Genomic DNA, 22,537 nt, shown 5'->3' on the forward strand with positions numbered 1-22,537 from the left:
ATAAATGATACATGTAGAAAATCCACTAGGTCTAATACAGTATGCAATGTTTTCTGATTAGTGTTGCAGATCAGAATTGCTTAAAGTTGCAGTTCATGATTATATTCAGCTTGCTTCCTTCACAAGCTGAGATTGCATCAAGCTTTGAAGCTTTGGATTCTCTTCTTCCAGCTCAGCTTCATTGGATTCTTGCCAGCTCATTGATCCAGCCAGATTCCAGCTGGCAACTCACACTATCAGTGTGATTATTTGTTCTGAGCTTGTGATTGGTTGATAGCTAGATAGTTAGTTGAGAGCGGTTATTTTAGATTGTCTATAAATAGATGTGAGTTGCTTAAGCTATCTCTTAAGCTTGTAATCTCTGTTTTTGATGAAATAAAGATTTGTTTGCTCTCAGTTTTTGGTTTGTAATATGGTATCAGAGCAGTAATTGCTCCTAATTTCTCAACTCTGTCTTCTTCGCTTCCAATTTTCTGTGTTTTCTCTGAGTTTTTTGAGCTTCAACAATGGCAGCAAATCATATCAGACCCGAGGATTCGATGTCCAGTCCATTCTTTGTGCATCCTGGTGAGAATCCTTCTCTTGTTTTGGTTTCTACTTTGCTGAATGGTAGTAATTACCATTCCTGGTACAGATCAATGCGTATGGCATTGATTTCAAAGAATAAATATAAGTTTGTGGATGGATCCATACCTGTACCAGCTTTTGATGATTTCAATTATCCTGTTTGGGAACGTTGTAATACTCTTGTTATGTCTTGGATATATCGAGCTGTGAATCAAACCATAGCTGATAGTGTTAGCTGTATTGATACTGCATTAGATATATGGACTGATTTGAAAGAAAGATTTTCTCAAGGAAATTCCTATAGAATTGGTGATTTGCAGGAGGAAATTTACAGTTTTAAACAAAATAGTATGTCAGTTACTGAATACTTTACACATCTCAAAACTCTTTGGGATGAGCTACATAGCTTAAGGACAATTCCAACTTGTCACTGTGAACCTAGATGTTCTTGTGGAATTGATAGTGCAATCAAGAGGACTCAGTCAAATGATGAGGTAATAAAGTTTGTAAAAGGACTTAATGACAGTTTTTCTACTGTGAAAACTCAGATCATCATGAAAGAACCTTTGCCTGTGATCAATAAGGCTTTTTCAATGGTGATACAATTTGAGAGACAACTAGCTAGTAATGGTTCAACTAGCAAATCTGTGACAGATTCAAACATTTTCATGGCAAAGGGAATGCATGAATCTGAATATGAAACAGATTATGAGTCCAATGTATGCTATGCCAGAGGAAGAGGCATGAATAATTTTAGAGGAGGATATAGGAGAGGAGGTTTCAACCCTTATTTGAATCAGAAACAAAAACTATGTTCTCACTGTGGAAATTCAGGTCATACTATTGATTTTTGCTATAGAAAGCATGGCTTTCCTCCAGGTTTTCAATCTGGTTTTCAGTCTACTTTTGGAACCAGAAACAAACCTGAATCCTCCTATGCAAATCGGGTTCAAAGTTCTGAGCATGAATATCAGGACTATGAAGATGATAGGTCTATGTCTCAGAAATACAAGCAGCAAGATTTCCAAAAGCAGCAAATATCTGCAGACCAGGTCATGAACTCTAATGCACAAACAGGTCAAATTTTCCCATTTACTCCTGATCAATATCAGAAGATAATGGCACTAATTCAACCAAACTTGAATGATGGAGGATCATCTCAGGTCAATTCTCTAGTTTCAAACTTCAAGCCACAAGTTGACAATCAAGGTATTGTGCACACTACTTGCTTATTGTCTGCAAAAACTTATAAAAATGTATGGATCTTAGACACTGGTGCTACATATCACATAATTTGCAGACATGAGTATTTTTCTCAGTCACAACCAGTAAGCAATGTGAGTGTTAAGTTACCAAATGGATCACTGATTCCAGTATCTCATATTGGTTCTGTGCAGTTGAGCAGTGATCTTGTTCTACAGAATGTTCTGTTTGTGCCTGTGTTTAATTTCAACCTCATATCTGTTAGCAAGATGACAGATGATAAGAGACTTTGCTTAATTCTCTATGGTGATTCCTGTTTCATTCAGGATATGGTAACATGGAGGAAGATTGGCTCAGCTGAAAAGAAAGATGGGTTGTACCAGTTTACTCCTGTGAATTCAGTTTTCTCTAGCTGTAATTCTGCTATTTCTGAGTCAAATTCTAGCAATAATATAGATATCTGGCATTATAGACTAGGCCATTTATCTCACAATAGGATCAAACTTGTCCAACAGATTGATTCATCAGTAAAATCATCTTTTAATCCTATTTGTGATGTTTGTCATTTTGCCAAACAAAAAAGGTTGTCTTTTCCCCTAAGTTCCACATTAACTGAAGCAAGTTTTGACTTGATTCATGTTGATATATGGGGACCAATGCCTGTTGCTGCAATACATGGTCACAAGTATTTTTTGACTATTGTGGATGATAAATCCAGATACACATGGATATTCTTGATGAAGAACAAATCAGAAACCAGAGAGCATCTACAAAGTTTTGTTAACTTTGTCAAAACACAATTCTCAAAAACAATCAAAGTCTTAAGATCAGATAATGGAGCAGAATTTGCTGATCATCAATTCTATAAGGATCATGGGATGCTGCATCAAACAAGCTGTACATATACACCTGAGCAGAATAGCACTGTAGAGAGAAAGCACCAGCATATTTTGAATGTAGCCAGGGCAATCAGGTTCCAGTCTTCTTTGCCTTTACATTTTTGGGGATATTGTGTTTTGCATGCTGTTTATTTGATAAATAGGATTCCATCCCCTATTATCAAAAATAAAACTCCATATCATATCCTCTATAATACAGCACCTGATTTGAAACACCTAAGGGTCTTTGGTTGTCTGAGTTTTGCTAGCACATATGGTCCTCACAGAACAAAATTTGACAGCAGAGCAGAAAAGTGTGTTTTTCTTGGTTTTCCACCAAACACTAAGGGATATATTCTTTGCTGTTTGGATACAAAGAGAATTTTTGTTTCTAGAAATGTTATATTCTATGAAACATCATTTCCCTACTCTGATAAAACTGATCCTCATACATCTGAGATGTCATACACTTTTGATGTTCTTCCAGTACCTTCAACTGCAATCCCAGATTCTTCATCCTTTTCTTATTCTCAAAATGACCCTTCTTCACCCATTTCCTCTTCTCCAATACCATGGAGATCACCACCCCAACCTGTCATATCAACTCCTCCTTTATTTCCTGATCAAGATTTCCCTCCTCTCAGGAAATCAACTAGAACAACCACAGCTCCATCTTTTCTAAAAGACTATCAGTACACATTACCAACTTCTTTTCACACCACAACACCACACACCACCACACCTCATCACATCTCTTCTGTTATTTCTTATAACAACATCTCAAACCATCACAAAACCTACCTTTTTAACATTGACACAATCACAGAACCAAGAACATACAATGAGGCCATAAAGCATGTTTGCTGGAAAAATGCTATGGAGACTGAACTGAATGCTTTATCTCAGAACAATACCTGGCATCTCACATCTTTGCCTGTTGGCAAAAAACCCATTGGCTGCAAATGGGTCTACAAGGTGAAATACAACTCTACTGGAGGTATTGAAAGATGTAAGGCACGTTTAGTGGCTAAGGGCTATACACAACAAGAAGGACTAGATTATTTGTCCACTTTCAGTCCTGTTGCAAAGATGACCACTATAAGGACCCTGTTGACAATTGCCTCTGTTAATAAATGGCATCTTCATCAACTTGATATCAACAATGCATTTTTGCATGGTGATTTGGAAGAGGAGGTGTATATGCAATTACCACAAGGATTTGAAGCTACTGATCCATCACTTGTCTGCAAACTGCAGAAATCTTTGTATGGCTTGAAGCAAGCCAGTAGACAATGGCATGCTAAATTGACTGGTGCTCTTATCTCTCAAGGTTTTAAACCAGCTTCATCAGATCCTTCATTGCTGATCAGGCATACAGATTCTTCCTTTGTTATATTGCTCATCTATGTTGATGATGTTATTGTGGCCAGCAATTCAATTGCAGACATTACCTCCATCAAGTCTTTTCTTCATGACCAGTTCAGCATTAAAGATCTTGGTGTTTTAAAATACTTTCTTGGTTTAGAAGTGGCACATTCTTCTTCTGGTATTAATCTTTCCTAGAGAAAGTATGCCCTTGATTTACTCAAGGATACTGGTTTTCTGGATTCAAAACCAGTTCCAACACCAATGATAACATCAAAGAGACTTTGTAAGGATGATACAGACTTGTTACTAGACAACACAGATTACAGAAAGTTAGTTGGAAAACTACTTTACTTGTGTACAACCAGGCCTGATATCTCCTTTGCTGTGCAGCAATTGTCTCAATTTCTGGATTGTCCAACTAAGGCTCATATAGTGGCTATTCACAGAGTCTTAAGATATATAAAAAGTTCACCAGGAAAAGGTCTCTTTTTCTCCAGAAACACAGATTTACAGCTCAAGGGTTTTTCTGATGCTGACTGGGCTACTTGTCCTGATACCAGGAGATCTATCTCTGGTTCATGTGTTTTTCTTGGCACTTCCCTTATTTCTTGGAGGTCCAAGAAACAGACCACAATATCTAGATCAAGTTCAGAAGCAGAATACAGGTCTCTTGCTGCTTTAACTTGTGAGATTCAATGGTTGGTGTATCTGCTTACAGATTTTCATCAGTCCCATACATTGCCTGTTCAAGTATACTGTGATAGTAACTCAGCCATCCAACTGGCTCACAATCCAGTCTTCCATGAAAGATCTAAGCATATAGAGATTGATTGTCATGTTGTTAGGGAAAAAATCAACACAGGTCTCATCCATCTCCTTCCAATTCCTTCTACTGCACAGCTTGCTGACTGTTTTACCAAACCTCTGCCTCCTGCAATGTTTTCTGATAGTGTTGCCAAGCTGGGAGTACTTGACATATACTCTCCAGCTTGAGGGGGGGTAATACAGTATGCAATGTTTTCTGATTAGTGTTGCAGATCAGAATTGCTTAAAGTTGCAGTTCATGATTATATTCAGCTTGCTTCCTTCACAAGCTGAGATTGCATCAAGCTTTGAAGCTTTGGATTCTCTTCTGCCAGCTCAGCTTCATTGGATTCTTGCCAGCTCATTGATCCAGCCAGATTCCAGCTGGCAACTCACACTATCAGTGTGATTATTTGTTCTGAGCTTGTGATTGGTTGATAGCTAGATAGTTAGTTGAGAGAGGTTATTTTAGATTGTCTATAAATAGATGTGAGTTGCTTAAGCTATCTCTTAAGCTTGTAATCTCTGTTTTTGATGAAATAAAGATTTGTTTGCTCTCAGTTTTTGGTTTGTAATAAGGTCACCGACACAAATATTTAAAAAATTCAAAGAGTTTCAAGCTGATGTGGCCTAATAATCATATCCAATGTATATCTTTCGTAAACTAATTGCATATAAAGAGTATTTGGAGCTAAAAAAAAGTAGCAACAATAGAGTGGTATTTATAAATTTTGATGAATAAAGTGTGTCAACTTCTCAAAATGTGGTATTTGGCTCGTTCTTTTACAATTAGCGTATAGGGAAGTCCATAATGTTCGATGTTCATGCATCCCACTGCGAGGCGTAAAACACCCCTTATTGAAGTTCAGGTGATGTACGAGTTCATTCCTGTTACACCTTAGGTACGCGAGTTATGGATGACTGAGGGCGAATTATGGCTCGCTCAGGTTCAGACTATATTCATGGTAAAAGATGAAATAGAAACTCATCAATCAAATTCAATACCCAATTCTGCAGCTAACAACAACAATATGATTGACCTCAATTTCACATCTAGTAGTTTTAATCAAAATCCAATTAAAGTGCATATCGTACCCATCAAACACGCATTTCAAATTCTCCAATGCCTCATTTTTGTCGACTCCTTGTGTATTTAGCTTCACTAATTCTTGGAAAACAATAAACCCATCTCCGTCCGCATCGGATTCTCTGATCATTTTTGTTAGCTCTTCTTCATTTGCTTTCCTAAAGATATGTATATACTGTCGCAAGGCAATCATCCCCAAACAAAGCATAAAAAGTGACTGTTACCTAGCCATCACAAAGGAACCCAGCTACATCTATTACAGTAGTAAAATCCTCGGGAACCAATTTTGTAAGAAAAGCATGTCGGAAATTCATGCTTCAGTAAATTTTAAAACAGAAAATGTACCTAATATGTTGGTGATGCAAATGAATGTCTATATAATAAAGATACAATGCAGGAACATAGCACTGAAATTGCATAGAATGAAGCAGATCTCACTACAAGGAATACTGAAATTAGCAGCAAACTTTTTTGCTGCAAAAAGTGATAAAATTGCTGCTGTTAACATATAGCAGCTAAAATTGCGACATGTTGCTGCCAATAAAACGTTGCTGTAAGTAATTGGTAACAAAATTTAAATTGCTGCTGAAAACGTAACAATGGTAACAATAAAACTTGTTGCGGTAAATTCACCATTAGCCACAAATATAACCGCTGTCGAAAATTCACAATTAGCCACAAGTATAAATGCTGCCGAAAGTTCACAATTAGCCACATTTAAAATTGCTGCTGAAAGTTTACAATTAGCTACAAGTATAATTGCTGCCAAAAATTCACAACTAGCAGCAATAATATTTGCTGCCATAAAGGTTAAAATTAGCCAAAAATGTTACTATTAAATGATATTACCACCTGCATAATATTGAAACAGAGAGAGCCAATCAAAAGGAATAGTGCATCAACCACAACTAATCCAGAGTTTGAAAAAGGCGACAATCGACAATACTTCTCAAGTTCAAACGACAATACTCTACAATAGCAATTAATCTTAATTTCTGTCTAATAAACTATCGCAAAGAAGACACCAAGCGGGGGCTTGGCTGATGGAAACTCAGTCATGACCTCAAGCAGACTTCTTGAGAAGTAACTATCCATTGTGCATATTCGTCCTGTATTAAATAAATCTAAAGTTACATCCACATGAAAAAAATGATAATGATTAAACTGAGGAAAAAACATATTGTATAGATTCACAACCTTTTCGGCAGGTGAAACGAGATGCCTGAGTCTATCAGCTTCAGTTGGATCAGTACCATGAGCAGCTAAAGCAAGTAAAGCAGACTGGAAATCAAGGGCATCAGAACAATCAATTACTTTAAACATGACAAAAAAATTATCCTAATGTAATAAAATATGTAAACCTTTTTTGGTGAACTCAAAAAATCAGCATATTTAGTTCGCAGTAAACACCTACATGATCCCCAGTTTCATATCTGAAGAAAAGAACCAACACGTGTTCAAAGTCAAATTAAAAAGATAAAAACACGAAGTACATATTATCAATTATACCTGCATGGATGTTGAGCATCGTAAACAGCATGTCCATTTGCATTACAAGGTGGTTCTTAAGTAATTAGGTTTACATTTTAAAAAAAAATTAGAGTAAAAATACGAAGGAGCGGATTCGAACCTGGCTAACGGGAAGAGATGGAAAAGCACGTGCCACATAACTACATGGGAAATTGGAAATGTTACCAAAACTCGGTTGGTTCGGTGTTTTTTCACCAGGCATCCATACTGTCACCCGCTCTTTCTTTCTCTCTCTCTCTCTACCAGGCATCCATATTGTCACCCTCTCTTTCTTTCTTTCTCTCTCTCTACTTGGCATCCACATTGTCACCCTCTCTTTCTTTCTTTCTCTCTCTCTCTCTCAAGCTTATGTAAGTATTTTTTTTCTTTGGTATTCAAATGGGTAATAGCTCATAAGTTCTGTTTTGTGTTTTTTCTTCCAGTTTTATGCTTATTTGTTTTTTTTTTCATGAATCAAAGCATCCATAGTCGTCACTCTTCACAAGCTTCTCGTTCGATATGTAAGAGTTTTCTCGGCACTTTTCACAAGATTTTGGTTAGATATGTAAGTGTTTGCCTGTATTTACTTCAGTTTTACGTTGATTTTTTTTAATCTTATGGTAATCTATAGTCGTCTCTCTTCACAAGCTTTTGAGTCTAAGTTTTTTCTTTCTAATGGGTATTTTACGTTGATTTTTTTCTCTTTAATCAAATGAATAATCTGTTTTATTTCAGTTTTCGTTGATTTTTTTCTGTTTACTCGAAATGGGTAATCTGTTTTGTGTTTTATTTCATTTTTCGTTGATTTATTTTCTCTTTACTCGAAATGAATCTGTTTTCTGTTTTATTTCATTTTTCGTTGATTTATTTTATCTTTAATCAAATGTCTTTTGAAATTTCTGTTTTACGTTGATTTTGTTTTCTTTAGTCATATGTAAGTGTTGCTTTCTTCTTCAAATGGGTAGTATTCTGTTTTCTGTTTAACTTCAATTAAACGTTGATTTTGTTTTCATGAATCAAATGGGTATTAACTCAGCATCCATACTATAGATATACTTTGTATTAACCCTGGTTTTAATTTTATGAAGACTATGGATGCTGAGAATGATTACTCATTTGAAGAAACAAATCATGATATACTCTGTTTTTTATAATTTATGTTGATTTTTTTCAAGGACATTGATGAATATGAGCTTGGTAATTTCGAATACGATTTGAATACTTATTTAGAAGGGTATATGAAATTAATGTAGACTCTAAATCGCATTGAGAGTGGAATTGTGATAAATTTGATTGAGATAGGTGACGTTACTTATAATTTGTTGAACCGTCAGTTGTTAAGAATACAGTTAGGGGCTGCACATGTGTCTAACATTGTCAATACTGGACAAACAAGGAAAAACCCGAAGAAATCACAAATTGAAGCCATGAAGTATTTTTCTATTACAATGTGTGATACATGAAATGAGAAATATTCAGATAGTTCAAACTATGACAGATTGTAATGATCCTAAATATGCAGCTTGGAATCAATCTGATTGTGCGGTGAAGACATGGCTACTGAATTCATTAGAACCCGATATCGCATCATCTGTTGGTCTCACATCAACATCTAAAGAGATATGGGATGCTATCAAAGAAATGTTTTCTAATGATGGTAATAATTCCCGTATCTTCACTTTGTTTCAACAACTTGTCGATAACAAACAAGGTGAAAAATCTCTTCCTGAGTTCTTTGCTGCCTATAGAGGAATTATCAATGAATTCCGTGAATTGCAGCCCCTTTCTACAGATTTAGAAATCCAAAAACGTCAATGGGAAAATTTATTTGTTTGTGGATTTCTTACAAATCTGAATGATCAATATAATACTCTTCGAAGTCAATTACTTGAAGAGAGCAATATGCCTACACTCCAATCAGCCTTCTCTCGCCTACAGTCTGCTTCTTTAACTCTGCCTTCTGCAACTGTTAATTTTGAAAATTCTGCTCTTGCTGCTCAAGGCCGAACACAATATATCAAGGGAAAAGGTTTTGATCGTCGCTGTGATTTTTGTGGCAAACACAACCATACTGCAGATGCATGTTGGGACAAAAATGGTAAACCTGAATGGGCTGCCAAACGCACTAAACGGTTCAATACACCTAAGGCTGCTGCTGCTACATCAACTTATGATGGATTTACTCCCTTCAGTGGATCAAATGATGTTATTCAGATCTCCAAAGTAGAGTATAAGCGGTTAACTCAGTCTCAATCCAATCATGTTGCTCCCCAAACAGGTACTGCTGCCCTTGCTGCTACTTCCAATAAATCTTGGTTGATCGATTCAGGGGCATCGAATCATATGACTGGTGATCATCATCAGTTCAATAAATTTACTCCTTGCGAATCAATGTCCCCTGTTACTGTTGCTGATGGTTCTTTTTCTACTGTCTCTGGTTTTGGTAATGTTCATACCTCTTCTCTTAAACTTAATGACGTCCTACATGTTCCAAAACTATCATTCAATCTTCAATCTGTTAATCAAATTACCAAAAATTTACATTGTTCCGTGACATTTTTTCCTACGCATTGTCTTTTTCAGGATCTACAGACGAATACATTGATTGGACACTGCTCTGAGTCTAGAGGAGTTTACTATCTTAACCCTTCCTCTGTTGCTGCTGTTGCTGGTGGAGCAACCCCTTATGATTGACATTGTCGTTTAGGTCATCCTAGTTTGTCAAAGTTAAAACAATTAACGTCTTTTAGTGAGTCTATTTCTCAAATAAATTGTAATGCATGTCAGTTGGGAAAACATCACCGAACATCTTTTTCTTCCAAAGAGGGTCAAAGTTTAAATCCTTTTGATTTAGTGCACTCTGATGTATGGGGTCCTTGTCGTTATCCTACAACTTCTGGTGAAAAATATTTTATTACTATTGTGGATGATTATTCTCGTATGACTTGGATTTATTTGTTGAAAGATAGGTCATTTGTTCTTGATGTATTTCAAACTTTTTACAATGAAATAAAGACTCAATTCTCTACCAAATGTTAAAACTGACTTCTCTCGTTTTTGTTCCTCCAATGGCATCATTCACCAAACATCATGTGCTCACACTCCACAACAAAATGGCGTGGCAGAACGTAAAAACATACATCTCCTTGACGTTGCTCGTACTCTTATGATACAAATGCATGTACCTAAGTATCTTTGGAGTGATGCTATACTCACAGCTGGATTTCTCATTAATCGAATGCCATCTTCTGCTATTGGAGGTGATATTCCTTTCAAGTGTCTTTTTCCTAATTCTCAACTATTTTCTTTATCTCCTCGCATTTTTGGATGTGTGTGCTTTGTTCATCGTTTTGAAACTTGTTTGGATAAACTTTCTCCTAGAGCCATACGTTGTGTTTTCTTAGGGTATTCTAGAACACAAAAGGGTTACAAATGTTATGATCCGGTTTCTAAAAGAAGGTTTATGTCTGCTGATGTGACATTTTTTGAGTCAGAACCATTCTTTTCAGTTCCTACAGTTAAAAGCGTTATTCCCCTTCCAACTACAGTGACACCATCTCCATTGCCTCCTCTCCCAATTTCAAAACCCTTACAAGTGTATACCAGGAGAAATGTTGGACAATCTGCTCCTCCCTCACTGCCATCACAGTCAATGTATTCTGCTGATGATCCTAATGACTTGCCAATTGCTCTTCGTAAAGGTAAATGCTCTTGTACCAAATATTCTATAGCTAATGTCGTCACTTTTAAACATCTTGGCCCTATTTTCCGTCCTTTTGCTTTGTCTTTGTCATCTATATCTATTCCTCGAAATTATCAACAAGCAGCTCAAGATCCTAACTGGAAACAAGCTATGGATGAGGAAATGTCAACTCTTCTTAGTAGATGTACATGGGACTTAGTACCTCCACCTAAAGGGGTTTCACCAGTTGCATGTCGATGGGTCTTTACTCTCTATTGATCGGTACAAAGCCCGACTAGTCGCCAAAGGATACACGCAGACACAAGGCATTGATTTCTTTGAAACTTTCTCTCATGTTGCTAGACTAAACTCTATTCGTGTTCTTATATCTATTGCAGTCAATCAAGATTGGCCAATGTATCAATTGGATATCAAGAATGCATTTCTCTATGGAGATTTATATGGAGCAACCACCTGGATTTGTTGCTCAGGGGGAGAGTCACTCAGTGTGTAAACTAAAAAAGGCCATATATGGACTAAGGCAAAGTCCAAGAGATTGGTTTGACAAATTCAGTCAAGTCATTTTTGCAGCAGGATTTAAGCGAAGTCAGGCTGATCATTCTTTGTTTGTGAAGCGCAGCTCATCCGGAATTGTGATACTTATTGTTTATGTTGATGACATTCTCTTGTCAGGTAGCGATGAAAAAGGCATTGAAGAAACCAAAAAGCATCTGCAACGTCAATTTGTCACGAAAGATCTTGGTCAGTTAAGATACTTTCTCGGTATTGAGGTTGCTCGTGGTCAAGAGGGTGCGGTCTTATCTCAAAGAAAGTATGCGACTGATCTATTACAAGAGGCAGGTTTATTAGGTGCAAAACCAACGGATACTCCAATGGAATCTAATCTAGACTTATGGAGGGAGGATGAGGACTTTGAGGATAATACGCGGTACAGAAGACTTGTTGGGAAGCTTATTTACTTGACTGTTACTAGACCTGACATTACGCATGCAGTGGGGTTGATTAGTCAATTTATGGAAAAACCAAAGAAGTGCCATTGGGATGTTGCTTGTAATATTTTGAGGTATATTAAAAAGTCTCCAGGAAAAGGATTATGGTTCAAAAAGAACAAACATGTAAGGTAGAAGGCAATTCAGATGCCAACTATGCCGATGACAAGAATGATAGTAAATCTACATCAGGCTATTGTACTTTTGTAGGTGGAAATCTAGTAACTTGGAAAAGCAAGAAGCAGACAATTGTGTCTAGATCTAGTGCCGAAGCTGAATACCGTGCAATGGCTCATGCCACCTGTGAATTAATTTGGTTGAAGGCTCTTTTGGAAGATTTCGGTATCACCTTTACATATCCTATTCCTATGCATTGTGATAATCAAGCATCAATTTATATTGCAAATAATCCCGTCTTTCGTGAACGGACAAAACATATTGAAGTTGATTGTCATTTTATGAGAAATGCTGTTACTGATAAGAAGATTTGTACTTTGTTTACACCGTCTAAAGAACAGACAGCTGATATGTTTACAAAGGCACTTAAAAAGGAAGACTTCATCAGATTGAGTGGCAAGCTTCACATGATTGATATCTATGCTCCAGCTCGAGGGGGAGTGTTAGATAATTTCCTATTCTATGACTTCCTAATTTAGGTCTGTAAATTAGAGCCTAATTGATAGGCTGATATACAGCTGTATCTGTATATTAATTAGAATAGATTCTTTCCTATTTCTTAGTCTCTTGTATGTGTATATATATAGCAGCCTAGATGTACACTATCTAAGAAATATATACTATCTTTTTCTCTCTGAACAACATAATACTATTAACTGAGAGTTGTTCATTGTCTTTTTTTTTTCTAGAGAAACTGGAGTACTCAAATTGAAAATGCCAGGAGCATGTAGTGGCTGTCCAAGCTCATCTGTTACTCTGAAATCTGGAATTGAAATATGCTGATGCATTACGTATCAGAGGTATGATTCACAATAAAATTGGAAAATGTGAATGCTATGATCATGGCGACATGTAGTCTTTCACATTCAAACACATGTAACAAACCCATCTTTTGAGGGAAGGCAGAGGCAGTTCATGCCATTCATGTTTTTCTGCTATTTCTATGCTGTACATCCTGTTTTTAGTAATCTCAAAAATGCTTGCTAGTTGTTACTAATTTAAATTGCTAGGAAAGAGAAGCTGGTGTTCTTTATAGGCCATTGAAAAAGAGGGGAGACTTACAATCGATAGACATTTTAGCCAACTTCGGTTCGCTAGATGATTTTAGCAGCATAAGTTTTGTATACTTCCCCCTATTCAATGAACATGTGGATAATATAAACTACAATGAAAGAACCTATGATGAGCATCTTTTGGGAAATGGGAGTCGAATAAAATTTATAGCGGGACGATGCTGAGGTATATCACTCAAGTAACTTTCAGAATTGCTATGATGATGGACTCATATGATCATGAATGCTGCTGTTAATATCCAGAAACATTTATCCTTGGACTAGAGATCTAAACCTGATCATGGCTAGATCTTTTGTGGTCAAATTTGTCGTAGTTATTTGAATCCCCATTTATGAAATCTTTATTTGTGCTTGAACACATGTAAGAGCAAAGGTCGTGGATTCGAACCCCGGCTACGCCCTTTCTTAATATGGAGTGGTTGAGGCTGGGTTGCTGGCCATTATAGCCCGGATTTACCAGGTATGTGGGCTTGCGGGCGGTTCACATCCCGGGGTTTGACAATGATATTGAGTTTCGGCTCAGTAGAGTGAGTCCTCGTCACCAAAAAAAATATATCAATTAGATTATAATAAATAATGGCAAGTAAAAAACACACAATTGAATACATGGACAGTTTCTGATTTCTAAGACTTGAATTAGCTTCATTTAGAGCCAAACAATCATAATCCTTACATGATATTTATTTTAGATTGCATTCCAATGATGATTCTACATATTAGTTTGAATAGGCAGTTGTATCTCCACCTTCGACTGCTGAAATATAGCTTAACTTTTGTGAATATAAATTGCAAAGTTTCTTTCTAGGTGCAATCTTGCCTCCGTTGCCAGTACCAGTGCCTGGTTTATGTTTTCTCATTTACGCATCTTATTGCTTTCTTGAGAAACAGTTCTTTTGGCCCATCTTATTTACACATCGTTTACTTTTTTTAAGCTCTTTTTTTGAAGTTACCAATTTTTTTTGAATTTTACAGTGTTCTTTATGTAGTCTTGTCAGTCATCTCAGTTGGTTTATGATGTTCATATGATATATATCATATATTCTTAGTGGATAACGGAACTATAGTATGTGCTGGATCTACTATTAAAGGAAGTAAAGCTTATGTTAACCATGGAAACATCAAAAAGTGAATAAACTGATACAAAAAAAAAATCGTACACAAGAGAAACACTGTATAATCTTTTAAACATTTGGAACATTTTTGTTCATAGCAAGAGTTGAGTCGATGAGATTCAAGAGGCAATTTACTATGTTTAATATCTACAAAACAAAATCCATGGAGCTTAAGACTATGAAAGACGAACTGAAGTATAGCAACATATGTTAGATAATGCAAACAATTATACGAGTCACGTATTATGTCAGATAAAATTACAGTAGAAAAATTCCCAGGAAAGATTGGAGGGTCACGAGCGGACCACTTAAGTACCAACCTCCTTAGACAGAATTTTAACTATATGTAATTAACCGCATAATACGACTTGCTATGTTTTGCATTAACAAGACATCATTAACGTAAGCCCTAAGGATTTTTAAAACTAAATAATTTCATAATACCGTAAATAAATATTGATAGAAAACTTACTTGAATTTCCAAGAGAAATTCCACTTGAAGCCATTAACGAGAAGTTGATTTCTCTCCCTTAACCTTTTTAATTTCTTAATCACACTCTTTAGATGGAGTTAGAGATGTGTTTTGGTGTGGTAGAGAGAGGACCAATTTCCATTCTATTTATAGACATTTTAATTCAATCCGGTACGTCCATCACATAACCAAATCAACGGATGAGATTAATCCACATAATATTAATTTTTATTAATTTAATTGGATCACAATTATGTGTCAAGATGTGGGTTAATTATATAACACCTATATACATTATGTGTCAAATATACATTGTATATTTGACACATTGATCATAATGTGTCAATAATACATTATATACTTGACACTTAATCAATGATGTGTCAAGTTATATAATGATGTTTGAATACCTTAATTAATATGTATATTTGTGTTAAATTAAGCACACTAACACTTAATTATTTTCTAACATTCTCCCACTTGATCCGATTAAAATTAATAAAAATCTTATCGTATTCATAATGATTAATCTCTTTATGATTTCATCATAATATATAATATGAAAATCGTTCAGTGTGAGTTATGGCGGTTATGTCCTATTTAGTCGAACACTTCCTTCCATATACTACAACACTTATAATTTGTCATATCATATCGATACTTAAATACATTCAAAATGTCATAATGGTCCACGATAATGTCAATTAATGACTTTCCTGTTTATCGTTTAAATCATAAGCGTATACTAACATAAGAAACAGGAAATCGTAAATGTATATCAGAAACACATAATAGAGCTCAGAGTGTTATCACATAATCAATCATCATCATCATCATCATCATCATTATTACAACCAAAATTTATCCTTAGGATATGTTTCTCAAACAATTCTGGTTGTAAGCCTTTAAAGGATCCGCATTCATAAGTACAGTACTAATGTACTGAATAAACACTCTTTGTTTCTGAATCTTCTCTATAACAATAAAATACCTTAATTCCATATGATTGGTACCTTTCATATATTTGTCATTTTTTAGAGAAGAACATTATTGTGGAATCAATAATTTTCAGCGGCTTGGTAATGGCGTCGACAACCCCAAGTCCTGAAATAAAATTCCACATCCATAATGCATGATTTGTAACTTCAAAACATGCTATAAATTTTGCTTTCACAATGGATGAAGCAATGATAGTTTGTTTTACAATTTTCCACGATAGTGATGTTTCTGTTAACAGAAACACATAACCAAATGTGGACTTTCTACTATCAATGTATCTACCAAAATCTGAATCTTAATATCCAATCAGCTTTAGTTCATTGGATCTCTTACATGTGAGCATATAATTCTTTAGTTTTAGACAATATACCCAAATCATTATCAATTAACATACAAAATCAAAAATATAAACTTACTTTCACTAATCTTTTGATATATGCATCAATTAAGATCATTTTTTTAAATCAAAAGATGTACTAATGGTATTAAACTTAATATACCATTATTGTGAAACTTATTTAAGTTTATATATTGATTTTTAAACTTTTTGATTGATTTGATTCATTCCACACACTTTTTGACTTTCACATTCCATGGAAAAACCTTTGGGTTGATCAATGTAAACTTCCTCCTCTAAATGACCATTTATAAAGATTATTTTCACATTCATGATGTAAACTCCAAGTCATAAGGAGCTACTAGTGGAATAATCTTTCTTTGTGACGGAAGATAATCCTCTTTATAATCAATGCTAATTTTTAAGTATAATCTTTAGCAACAAGTTTGACTTTATATCTTTTATTATTGCCTTCGAGTCGTGCTTTGTCTTAAAGACACATTTATATCCGACTCTTTTACAATTTGGTGGCAATTTTAAAAGATCCCAAACAATATTTGCTTCATAGATTTCAACCCATCTTTCATAGCATCGATCCATTTATCAGATTCAGCACTATTAATGGCTTGTGAATATGAAACCGGATCCTCATTAATTTCAAAATCTGACTCTTGCAAATATACCACATAATCATTTGAAATAGCTGATCTCCTTTCCCTTTGAGATCTTCTTACTACTATTTCTTGTGGTTCATTTGCAATAGTCATTTGTGAGTTAGTTATTTGATGGGATGGTTCTTCATTCGAATGTTGTTCAATGTTATTATTGTTTCTTTCAACATCAGAAACAACATTCGGCAAAGTAATAGATGAAGGAATATCCATATATAATGGGACATTTACTTTAACTTCCTTTATCTCCATACTTTGTTGTTCATTACTCCCACTAACATCATCATTCTCAATAAATTTTGCATTTCCGGTTTCAACAATCCTCGGACTATATTTTGGACAGTAAAATATATACCCTTTAGATTTCTCTGGGTAACCAATAAAGTAACCACTAACAGTTCGAGAATCTAATTTTCTTTCATGTGGATTATAAATTCTTACTTCCGCTGGACAACCCCAAACATGCAGGTGTCGAAAACTAGGTTTCCTTCCAGTCCACAATTCAAAAGGAGTCTTTTGAACTGCCTTACTAGGAACCCTATTTAATAAACATGTTGCGGTTTTAAGAGCATACATCCACAAAAATTTGGGTAAAGAGGAGTTACTCATCATACTCCTAACCATATCCATTTAAAATCTGATTATTTCCTTTCTGCAACACCATTTTATTGAGGTGTGCCTAACATAGTGTATTATGCACATATGTAATAACTTTCGAGGAATTTTAAAAATTGACCAAGACACTTTCCAGACTCATTTTATTTTCTATAATATTCACCACTTCTTTTATATCTTATATTTTTCACCTTTTTATCTAATTGTCTCTCAATCTTTCTTTATGTATGCCTAAAGAGCATTACTGATTGAGATTTTTCATGAAGCAAACAGATTTACCATAATGTACATCAATAAAAGTGATAAAATATATTTCTTCATTAATAGTCGGAGTGTCAGTATTAGTGTGTGTATAATTTTAAGAAGCTGAGTGCTTCTTGTGGCTCTTTTATTGAAATATTTGGTTTGCTTAACTTTAATGCAACCCACACATATTTCAAGATCAATAAAATTCAAATTTGAATATATGATCCAAACGTTTATGCCACAAATACGCAGAATTCTTCATTCATTATGCTACTTGTAAGTCTAATACTGCTGTTTATAATGAGCAAGGATTCATCAACAATACAATCAAATTTTAGTTTGTATAGATTATTAATAAGAAAATTAGATTTAATAAATCTAAAATTCTTGAACAAACTAAAATTATTAGATCGAAATTTGCCATTAAAACTACAAACGTCTAATGTAGAAACAAAATTAGGTTTCCACTGATTGAATGTACATAATTGGTCTCCGATAAGTCTAATTGATAGTCATTATTCAAGATTAGACAATGAGTCCCAATTTATTCAATCGATGTCTTTATGCAACTTTTTATAAATAGAAAGTCACTAATTGAGTTTGTAGTTTGGATTGTAATAAATCCTTACATCATATTAGCCATATGAGTAGTAGCACCAGAATCAAGCCAGCAAGTATTATTAGGAACTTTAGTTAAGTTTGATTCGAAAATCGGAGAAGCATAATGAAAGATACCTTTCTTTTCGAACCAAGCTTTGCGTTTTAAGCAATCTTTCTGATAGTGTCATTCTTTCTTGCAGAAATGACATCTATCATTCTTTCGTTCCTTTTCTTCGGCCTGAGAAACATTAGACGGCCTTTTGATTTTCTTAAACTCTTTGGCTTTGACTTTCATTCTTTTTTTAGCTCCTTGAACCACAAGATTGACCATGTGATTCCTTTAAGTTTTTAATCTCGTTTCCTCCTGAACAAGTCTTCCGGCCAATTTATTAATATCCCACTTATCTTTTATAATGTTATAATTAATTTGAAATGGCCCATATTCAGGAGAAAGTGAGTTTAACATAAATTGTCATTTAAAAAAGAATTTTCACGGTCAATCTCAAGGACTTAAGTCTTACAGCAATACTAATTATCTCGATGGTGTGATCTTTCATGCTCTTTGACCCATCATACTTTATGATCATGAACTTTTCTATTAATGTACCATCGAGAAACTTAAAAGCAGAACGAAAACATTCTTGCACTAATGCTAGAAATTGTTTAGCATTTTTTGTTTGTGGAATAGTAGACTTAACGTTGTTGGCAATTGTCATTCAAAAAAAACTTTAAACATAATCTATTACTGCGTTCTCATGCCTTAAGGTATAACTTCTTAACCTTACTACTTAAATCAATAATAGTAGCGGGTTTAACTTCCAATAATGCTAAGTTGAGATCCATGGAGTTTAAACGGAAATCAACTTGCTTAAGTAATTATCCAGAGAAGTTTGTACCATTAATGACAGTAATAGATGATGCATGTGAATGAATTGCAACAATCGAATTTCTAACATAAAGCTCACAATTAATATAGATTCAGTAAAAAAATTCATAAAGTAGTTCTTCTTTGGGTAGATACTACAACATACTTTAAATTATATATATTCATAAAATAGGTCTCCTTTGGGTAGACACTACAACATACATTAAATACCATATATATAAACATAATGGATATTTATCACATTTTAATTAAATATATTTACCATCTTTGGATAATTAAATATATTTAACCACAATAATAATATATCCCAATATTGTTCAACAATCATAAAATAATAATTTATCTTTGGATAAATTCTTAACTTTTATCGATTATCAAACATTATACATTATTATGGTATTTTCATCATTATAATACATTATAGTTTAAGTTACTTTGGTAACTTTAAACTATACATGTAAAGTTCATTCTAGTTTAAATTACTTTGGTAACTTTAAACTATATATGTAAAATTCATTCTAGTTTAAGTTACTTTGGTAACTTTAAACTATATACGTAAAATTCATTCTAGTTTAAGTTACTTTGGTAACTTTAAACTATAACAATTAATATATTTATTTACATATAAAACGCATGTAAATTATAATTCATTATTCTCATCATAAACCAAAAATTAAATTAAATTACTATCATGAACTTTATGTTTTATATGTAAATTCAACCATAAATTCATAAACCTATCAATGGTAACTTTAAACTATATACGTAAAATTCATTCTAGTTTAAGTTACTTTGGTAACTACTATATACGTAAAATTCATTCTAGTTTAAGTTACTTTGGTAACTTTAAACTATAACAATTAATATATTTATTTACATATAAAACGCATGTAAATTATAATTCATTATTCTCATCATAAACCAAAAATTAAATTAAATTACTATCATGAACTTTATGTTTTATATGTAAATTCAACCATAAATTCATAAACCTATCAATTATATATAAATCTATTATGTACATAAATTATTTAGTTTTTCAACCATGCGCTCCGATACCACTTGTTAGATAATGCAAACAATTATACGAGTCACGTATTATGTCAGATAAAATTACAGTAGAAAAATTCCCAGGAAAGATTGGAGGGTCACGAGCGGACCACTTAAGTACCAACCTCCTTAGACAGAATTTTAACTATATGTAATTAACTGCATAATACGACTTGCTATGTTTTGCATTAACAAGACATCATTAACGTAAGCCCTAAGGATCTTTAAAACTAAATAATTTCATAATACCGTAAATAAATATTGATAGAAAACTTACTTGAATTTCCAAGAGAAATTCCACTTGAAGCCATTAACGAGAAGTTGATTTCTCTCCCTTAACCTTTTTAATTTCTTAATCACACTCTTTAGATGGAGTTAGAGATGTGTTTTGGTGTGGTAGAGAGAGGACCAATTTCCATTCTATTTATAGACATTTTAATTCAATCCGGTACGTCCATCACATAACCAAATCAACGGATGAGATTAATCCACATAATATTAATTTTTATTAATTTAATTGGATCACAATTATGTGTCAAGATGTGGGTTAATTATATAACACCTATATACATTATGTGTCAAATATACATTGTATATTTGACACATTGATCATAATGTGTCAATAATACATTATATACTTGACACTTAATCAATGATGTGTCAAGTTATATAATGATGTTTGAATACCTTAATTAATATGTATATTTGTGTTAAATTAAGCACACTAACACTTAATTATATTCTAACAACATATTGTGTAGATTGACATTCCAAGTTATGATTGAATTTTGACATATTGCACTTCCATATATTATAATAAATTAACAAAATCAATTCATTCAGCCTGTAATCTAATAGGTGCCAAGTGAGTTAGAAATAATAGTTAATTGATTCAGAAACAGACCTGTATTGAAGCTCATAACATGAATTGCAATTGAATATCTCTTTGTTTGTCTCTTGTATCTGGGAAAAGGCAAGTAAGAGTTTTTTTGTAAAATTCATGCCACTAATAAATGGATTGCAGAATACTATGTTGATAGAGAGCAAAGTTCGTTTTTTTTAATCTTAATTAAATAGAGTGCGTGAATTGATATATTTGAAAACAAATTGAGTTTATCATACCACAAGCATAGTAATAGATTGACTCTGAACTTTTTAATATGAAACTACATAAATTCATTTACCGTTTGTATAATCATGGCGTTTCGTCTAAGATACAAGAAAATTGAAAAAGACATATATAAGTCAGCCAGTATGACACCGCTAACATGTTGGTCGTTGTTAAACTAACAGGATAAGAAAAATGATTGATCTAAGTATAACCCTGTTAATATGAATTAGAAAGCAGTCACAATGGTTTAATAGACAATTGCTTACCGCAGTTGTAAAATGATCTCCTCGAAAGCAAGCTAGTAAATTTGCAGGCTTAAACATGTATACAATGAGTATTCGTTGATGACAAGCGTGAGACCTTTATGTATTTAAACAATCTCTATTTAATTTTCATATAATCAGAAAAAAACATTGTTGTTCAATGAGGCATTTCAACGAACACTGGTGATCAATCATTATCATTATATTACAATTTTGAAAGAAAAAAGAGAGAAACATGTTTCCGTTCTCTAAATCCTTATATATTATATTGCTGGAGAAGCTTGAACGGTTGCAACGTCTGTTAATGACCTTTGGTGTTCAATTCAAGCTTGAACGGCGTGTAAAGTGATAACGTAAAGATCAATTTGCTGGTTATGTTAGTAGAGTGTTTTTTGTAAAGAATTTAGAAAGTTCAATAGAGTAATGAGTTGAAGAGTCCACATGTCAAAATAAGAGAGTGCCACCTGTCAAAATTTTGTTTAAAGTTAATTAGAAGCTCAGAATTATATTATAGTATAGATAGATAGATATAGATATAGATACAGATATAGATATAGATATATGTTTCTTTTGAGTTAGGAAATGTTATTCATATTCAATAAGATTTATAAACAATCGCATTTTAATAATTTAATTTTTGAGATGTTATTTAGTTTTCTAAAAAAATTTAATAAAATTTATAAATAAATTTTATTAAGATGTTACATCATATTTTAATTACTTTTATTAAATTTATTGCTATTTTAGAAAATATAAAATAATAATTACTTTTAATATTTTGATAATTTTCGGATGAAACTAGACAAAAAATATATTT

The 22,537-nt window shown here is 33.6% G+C and overlaps 1 long non-coding RNA gene across 1 annotated transcript; it reads right to left on the reverse strand.

Annotated features, from left to right (window-relative positions):
• Positions 1 to 6,790: 6,790 nt before the first annotated feature.
• On the reverse strand, positions 6,791 to 7,568 carry LOC126662170 (uncharacterized). The gene is made up of 2 exons (XR_007635699.1): positions 7,105 to 7,568; positions 6,791 to 7,016 (listed from the first exon to the last, which is right to left on the reverse strand). It is a non-coding gene; the product is annotated as an uncharacterized LOC126662170 (long non-coding RNA).
• Positions 7,569 to 22,537: the final 14,969 nt, after the last annotated feature.

Source organism: Mercurialis annua, linkage group LG8, assembly GCF_937616625.2.
Source record: "Mercurialis annua linkage group LG8, ddMerAnnu1.2, whole genome shotgun sequence".
Lineage (NCBI taxonomy): Eukaryota > Viridiplantae > Streptophyta > Magnoliopsida > Malpighiales > Euphorbiaceae > Mercurialis > Mercurialis annua.